This window comes from Vipera ursinii (assembly GCF_947247035.1).
Source record: "Vipera ursinii genome assembly, chromosome: 1".
Classification (NCBI taxonomy): domain Eukaryota; kingdom Metazoa; phylum Chordata; class Lepidosauria; order Squamata; family Viperidae; genus Vipera; species Vipera ursinii.
Window position 1 is genome coordinate 51,809,657 of NC_139512.1, and position 6,832 is coordinate 51,816,488.

General features: G+C 46.3%; 1 long non-coding RNA gene across 1 annotated transcript; it reads right to left on the reverse strand.

Moving 5' to 3' along the window:
• LOC310632860 lies at nt 1-4,074 on the reverse strand. Its single transcript, XR_014490923.1, has 3 exons — nt 3,889-4,074; nt 1,485-1,712; nt 1-168 (listed from the first exon to the last, which is right to left on the reverse strand). It is a non-coding gene; the product is annotated as an uncharacterized lncRNA (long non-coding RNA).
• Between the last annotated feature and the right edge of the window lie 2,758 nt (nt 4,075-6,832).

Sequence of the window (6,832 nt, forward strand, 5' to 3'; positions counted from 1 at the left end):
TGTGACCATGGTGATGCTGCGACGGTTTTTTCAATGCTGTTGTAACTTTGGTCACTAAATGAACTGTTGTAAATCGAGGACTATCTGTATAGGTTGCCACCAATCAAGTTGGCCTATGTCCAGCTGGGAGGATTTTAGATTTTTCACCAACGACATTTCAGCTTGTCCCTAGAAAAACGTAAAAGGAAAGCACTTTACATCTTCTTGTCCAATTACAGAATTCCTGTCTACAACAAGCACCGATGTGCTTATGTACTGTTGTGTAGGCAACAATATTCAAATGCGCATTAAGTTTTAAAAATACATATGAAAAATCAATGCAAAGATCGACTTGAGCTTTGTGAAAATGTGACAATGAAAAGTTAATTGCTCTGGCTTCTAAAGGACCTGCATATCTAATTCCTATGGGGAGTAAGCAAAGAAAATATACCCACAGAAATCAAGCCAGTTGTAATACAGTATTTGTTCCTTTTCAAATTACGATTTCATGGAACGTGGGACATTAAACCAGTATAAAAAAAAATCGGGCCTGGTACTCCATTGTCTACACGGCTTAAGAATAAAGTGCACAACTGTATTTAAATTTTGTTATTCTTGTATTCTTTCCTGATCGCTTGGGACACTGCACTTAAAAATTGTATCTGCTGTTTGTTTTGTTCATACTTCAATTAATTAAACTATTGCAAAAAAAGAAATAATAATAATAATCTAGGAGACATGCTTCTGCCTCTGAATCGTATTCAATTTTGACAACTTGTCAAATTTTACTATATGCTGCTATACCCTACTCCCTAATATATTAGCTATATCAAGAGGAATTTCCATTCTTCCGCTGCCAGAAAAAAAATGTTCCACCATTCCTTACATTTATTATCCTTTCTGGGACAAATAGAACAGAGCTCCCCAACCTTTTGAGCACCAGGGACCGGTTCTGTGGAGAGAGGTTTTTCTGCGGACCATAGGGGGCATGGTTTCATGTACTGCCTGCATCTCACGGATGGGGCTTTGCTTGTTTGCGTGGACCGGTTTCTGGCTGATGAGACACCCCCCCTTCATTCCAATAAAAGATATAATTTAATCAAACAAGAAATACATTGGCCAATACAGAAAAACCCAATGCAAGGAAAAGCAATTTGATCCAGCTAAAACGGCCATAGGCAGACAAAAACGCCTAACTGTAAGCTACAAAGTATCAGCCTAAACAAACATTTAAGTTTAACCTCAGGCATGCGAGGCAGGCTGTCAGCAGTTTAAATTAACAAGATTAGAACAGGGACACAGAAAATACATAAAAATAATAATGAAACACATCAGATTCTTTCCTGAGGCAGAGATTAACCTTCTCCTGAGCAAGATCAAGTAAAGAAATAAGCCCATCAATAGACCCTGCTCCGTGAATCAGAAATGAGAGTTTGAAAACCCAGAAACTCCACGAATCAGAAATGAGAGTTTTGAAAACCAAGGAAAAGTATAAAAATACACACTTGGAGACCACTCTTTCTAGCTAGCCAGGAAACTTTGCTGAATGTCACTCATCGTGTTTTCTTGCCATTAAAGATTTCTTTCCGGCAGCTCTGCTTCAATTCAATTATTTCTTCAAAGCGCTGATCGTTGCATCCCGGCTGGAATAATTCCCAAGGGAGGGGCATTTTCCTCTCCACACCGGCATGTGTGGCGGCCCGGTGCCGGTCCATGGACCGGGGTTGGGACCCCTGAAATAGAATGTCAGCCCTGTGCTTTCAAATGTTTTATACAAACTTCATGTCGGGCCTCGGGAGCCCGACACTCGAGGGGGGGTCCCTCCACCTCCCCGGCAACCCCCGCCTGCCGCCCGCTCGACCTGCCTGCCTCCCCGGCGGACTGCGAGGCTCCTGGGATCGTGCCGGTTGGGGCCGGCTCTGTAGCAGCCCGGGAGACTCCAGGGGCCGCGCCGCCGCTTCGACCGCCCTCGTCCGTCGCCGCACAACAGCTGACTGCGCCTGGCGGCGCGTCGGCGGCCCGGAAGGCTCGGGAGTCCGCGCCGCCGCTTCAGCCGTTCTCCTCCCCCGCCGCACAACAGCTGACTTTGCCTGGCGGCGCGGTGGCGGCCCGGAAGGCTCGGGAGGCTGCGCTGCCGCTTCAGCCGTCCTCCTTCCCCGCCGCACAACAGCTGACTTTGCCTGGCGGCGCGGTGGCGGCCCGGAGAGCTCGGGAGGCCGCGCCGCCGCCCCGGTCGTCTTCTTCCGCACAGCTGACCGGCGGAGGTTCGGGCCCACTCACGGCTGACTGGGGGGGTTCAGGACCTACGGCGGGTTCGTTGGGAGACAAGCCCCTTCCCGCCGCGGTGCCTGGGTGGCTAGGAGCTGCGGGTGTGGATGACCACAGGGGGTTTCAGAGTTGGGCACGGCAGGGAGGTGGTGAGGGGGTGGAGCACGGTGACGGCAACGCACGGGAGGAGGCTTACCTGGTTGGGCGACGGGCAAAGGGACTTGTAGGGGTGGGGTGGGGAAGTTATAGGGAATGGGAGGGCGTGGGCGTGTTTGGGTGGAGCATGGGTGGGGGTTTCAGGTGTGTATATAATAGCGTTGGCTGCGGATAGCGGCCAACGCTGGCTTTGTTTCTTGTTGCGGCTGTTGCTCTGAAGAATAAAGTGCTTCTAGACTGCAGCAGAAGTCTCTCGTTCCTGTGTTCGGCGCCTGCCCTGCTTGTTGCAGGACGAGTTTTGACACTTCAAGCTCCAATTTCATTTGTCAACAGATCGATACCTGATAAGCATTACTGAGATAAATATTTTCACTATTCAAGAAATTAGTCTAGGATAAAATTTAACTTCTTGTATCCACTTCCCTGCATTTCCACTGTTCTTTAAGAACATTTTCTTAATATACCCTTTGTCTCACACTGAGCCATAGCTGAGGCCACCTACTTCATGATAAATTTACCTACAGTAATATACCTAACCTGGCTTGATAAATATAATTAAATTAGTAGCATGTTTTGTTTTGTCTCAACACATTTGTAGCACTTTAGTGATTTATAACACTTTGTGGTATCTTGGGTGTTGATGGAACAGGTATTCACCATCACAATGAATGCCCAACCTTTCTGGCTTTCAAGAAGAAAATGAACTACTTCTCAAGCAGGTTCCGAGCGACTTTTATGTGTGGTTCCTGTTGCACCAGTAACAGCGCCACACATCTGATTTATTCTTTCCAGCAGTTACTGTTTTCATAGTTGATTTTGTGATAGGCTGAACCCTTTAAGTCACCCAGAATATTTGACGAGTGGGCAGCCTTAGAAATCCATTAAATAAATGAAATGACGTGCAAGGCTTGGGAACGCCTCAGCTCCTATTGACTGCTTTCAACAGCAGCCAATACATCTCTTTGGAGCAGATGCCTAAATAAATAAATACCCCAACTGACTGGAATTCCTCCCAGGTTAGCAAAGAGGCGGCAAGCCAGTTTCACCCCACCTCCTTGACTAAGAAAAGTGGGAGAAATTCCCAAGGATTCAGATACACAAGCCCTGCCCCCCCCCCAGCTCTTCTGTGAGGAGTTGCAGGCAACCTACAAGGTGCGAATAAAGCAATCTCACAAAACAAGGGAGTTAATACCCATCCTTGCAGAATTTGAAACGCACAGGCACAAGCTATATTTTGGGGAACACCGGAAGGTACACCTGCTCCAAAGTGAAAATGCTTTATTAAATAGCTGCACCCCGAGTCTACATTTCAGGACGAGAGCAGGCTCTTCTGGAGCCTTCAATTCCACTCCTTCCCAGGGGGAGATGGAATAACTTCTCCAACTGCTTTCCTCCGAGGCCTGGCACGTCCACCCATCACACCGGCTCCAAGGAGGTTTTTCCTCGCCTTAACTGGGGAACACTTCAGCCGTACAGGGCACGTACCCGGTTAGCCGAGGCAGGAAGGGTGGCACCGTTGAAACGAGCGAAGCCTCGGGGAAAATCAGCAAGGAGCCCGCGAAACATTGAAAACTCCGAGGCTGCGCTTGCGCACAGCAGCATCTCCGGTAACGCCTCCGCAGAAAGCCGGGCGAGCGAGGCACCGCCCAGCCCGCGGCGTCCACGCGGCGAAGGGTCGAGAGAAAGGAGGAGCTCCGCGGGCCGTATGCAGATAAGGCGCCGGCGCCGGGCATTATGGGGAAGCGGTAAGCGCGGCGCACGGAGGGTCGCGAGTGTTACGCGTGTCCCTCACGGCCTCCTCAGCAAGATAACGTGTGTAAAAAGCGTGGTCGGGAGGACTGGGGGACGTAGCATGGTCCACTGTGACCTGAAGTGAGTGAAGCGATGGTGGGAGCGCGTCCCGGCGCGAAGCAAAGCATACTTACCTGGCAGGGGAGATACCTTGATCATGAAGGAGGTTTTCCCAGGGTGAGGCTCATCCATTGCACTCCGGGTGTGCTGACCCCTGCGATTTCCCCAAATGCGGGAAACTCGACTGCATAATTTGTGGTAGTGGGGGACTGCGTTCGCGCTTTCCCCTGATGATTTGGTTTAAAAATAGAAAAAGCGAATGCCGTTCCGGGCTTAGTTTTATAGAGCGTTTGTTTTAAGAATCGTTGTTGTGAAACTTCCACAGGTCTACAGGAGACCGGTTGTTACAAGGTTTTTCAATTGGATCGTATTAGCGTTTGAAGTTATTACCTTTCATAAAAGCTTGCCACTGCAGCGGATGCAAATGACGGGACTGATAATGTTACCCATTCAGTTGTGTGTCTGAGGCAACTGCACTTCTGTTTTTTCTTTAGCTCTGAGTGGATGGTGGGGAATGGCAGGATTTATACTCCTTGCAGACCAAAAAAAAACTCTGTAGTTGGGATAAGCTTGAGGGAGTGACACGATGCGTACCGTGAACAAAGATTTCGACTGAACTCCATAGATAAAGCCAAGGAGTTTTTGAGCACACATAAATTAATTTCAGAACTCAGTGCGCAGACGGATAAGATTCTGGAAACAGACCAGCTTTGAAAAAAGGACAGTGAAGAGATGACTGAGGTGTCTATACAGGAATCTGATGTTTCATTTAAAGATGGGGCTAAGTTTCTTACGGACCAATTCTTGCCTTTTTCCTATGAATATTGGCTTATGCTGGGGGATTGGAATGGGACAGAACAGCATCGAAAGGGAGCAAACCATCCCAGGGCAAACTACCAAAGAAGTTTTTTTAAATGATGGACAATTTAACGCTAATAGACCCAGGGAGGCATAAAAATGGCTCCGCAAGAGAATATACCTTTTTTTCCAGAAAGGCACAAATCTTTCTCAAGGATCGATATGATATAGACCTCTAAAAACTTAGCAAATAGAATTTTGAAAGTTGACATCCTACCTAAATCTTTTTCTGACCATAACCCAGTTGTTCTGGTCCTTAGAAAAAAGAGTTTGAGTTATAGATGGAGATTGAATGAATCTATGTTACAAAAGGAGACAACCGTAAAGGGTTGTAAAAAAGAAATTACATGAATATTTTGATGATAGTTTAGGTAAAGGGACAGATCTAATAATGGTTTGGGAACTTAAGTAAGGCAGTTATGAGGGGTATTTTATACAACATAATTAGAGAAGAAAAAAATCTTTGGAAAAGACCCAGTAGATACTCGACACAATCAGAAAGAAATTGATCTGCAAAAGTCACCTACAGACCTTAAACTTCTGCACCAAAATTAACTTACTACGCCAACAACTATCTATGTTAACAGTCCAAGAAATAGAAACAAAATTGAGTTATGTGAAGCAAAGACATTTTGAGTTTGCAAATAAATCAGGGAGATGGTTGGCATATAGATTAAGAAAGGAGAGGGAAAAGAGAATGAAAAAAAATTGTGAAGGTAATAAAGTAATAGCTGATGACCAGATTAAAAAATCTTTTCACAATTCTTACTCTAATTGTACAGGATGCAGGCGTTAGGTCAAAAATAAATGAATATTTGCTTACACAAAATTTGCTGAAACTTTCACGGGCAATTTATGAATGACCCAACTACCTTTGAAATATCAGAAGCTATAAGAAAAATGAAATCAGGCAAAGCCCCTGGCCCAGATGGACTCACAAGTCAATATTATTGTTTTGAAGATGAACGTCAGCCATTAAAGGACGTAATGAACGTTACGTTGCGGGGGAGAGAAATACCCCCAACATGGTCAGAAGCTAATATGTTCCTTCCGAAGGAGGGTCAGGATGCCATGATGGTAAAGAATTACAGACCAATCTCATTATTAAATAAGGATTATAAACTATTTGCTGCAATTATGGCAGACAGACTAAAGAAAGTTTTACATTCACGATGACCAAGCTGGCTTTCTGCCAAACAGACAGTTAAGGAATAACGTGAGAATGGTTTGAATATTGTTGAATATCTAAGAAGTCCTTTGACATCTTAAATTGGGTCTTTATGTTTAAAGTTCTGCAAGAAATGGACTTTGGAGGGAATTTTATTCAAGGGGTCAAAGGCACACCCAGCCCATACTGTCCATGTGGCGAAGAGCCGAGAAAGAGGAGCTCCGCGGGCTGTATGCATATAAGGTGCCGGCACCGGGCATTGTGGGGAAGCGGTAAGCGCGGTGCACGGATGGTCATGAGTGTTTGTGCCTTCCCTCACAGTGTTCTCAGCAAGTTACCGTGTGTAAAAAGCACGAACAGGATTTGGGCGACATATTAAAGGCCACTGTGACCTGGAGTGAGTGGAGCCATCATGGGAGCGTGTCCCAGCGCCAAGCAGATCTTACTTACCTGACAGGGGCAATGACCTTGATCACAAAGGTGGTTTTCCCAGGGTGAGGCTCATCCATTGCACTTTGGGTGTGTTGATCCCTGTGATTTCCCCAAATGCAG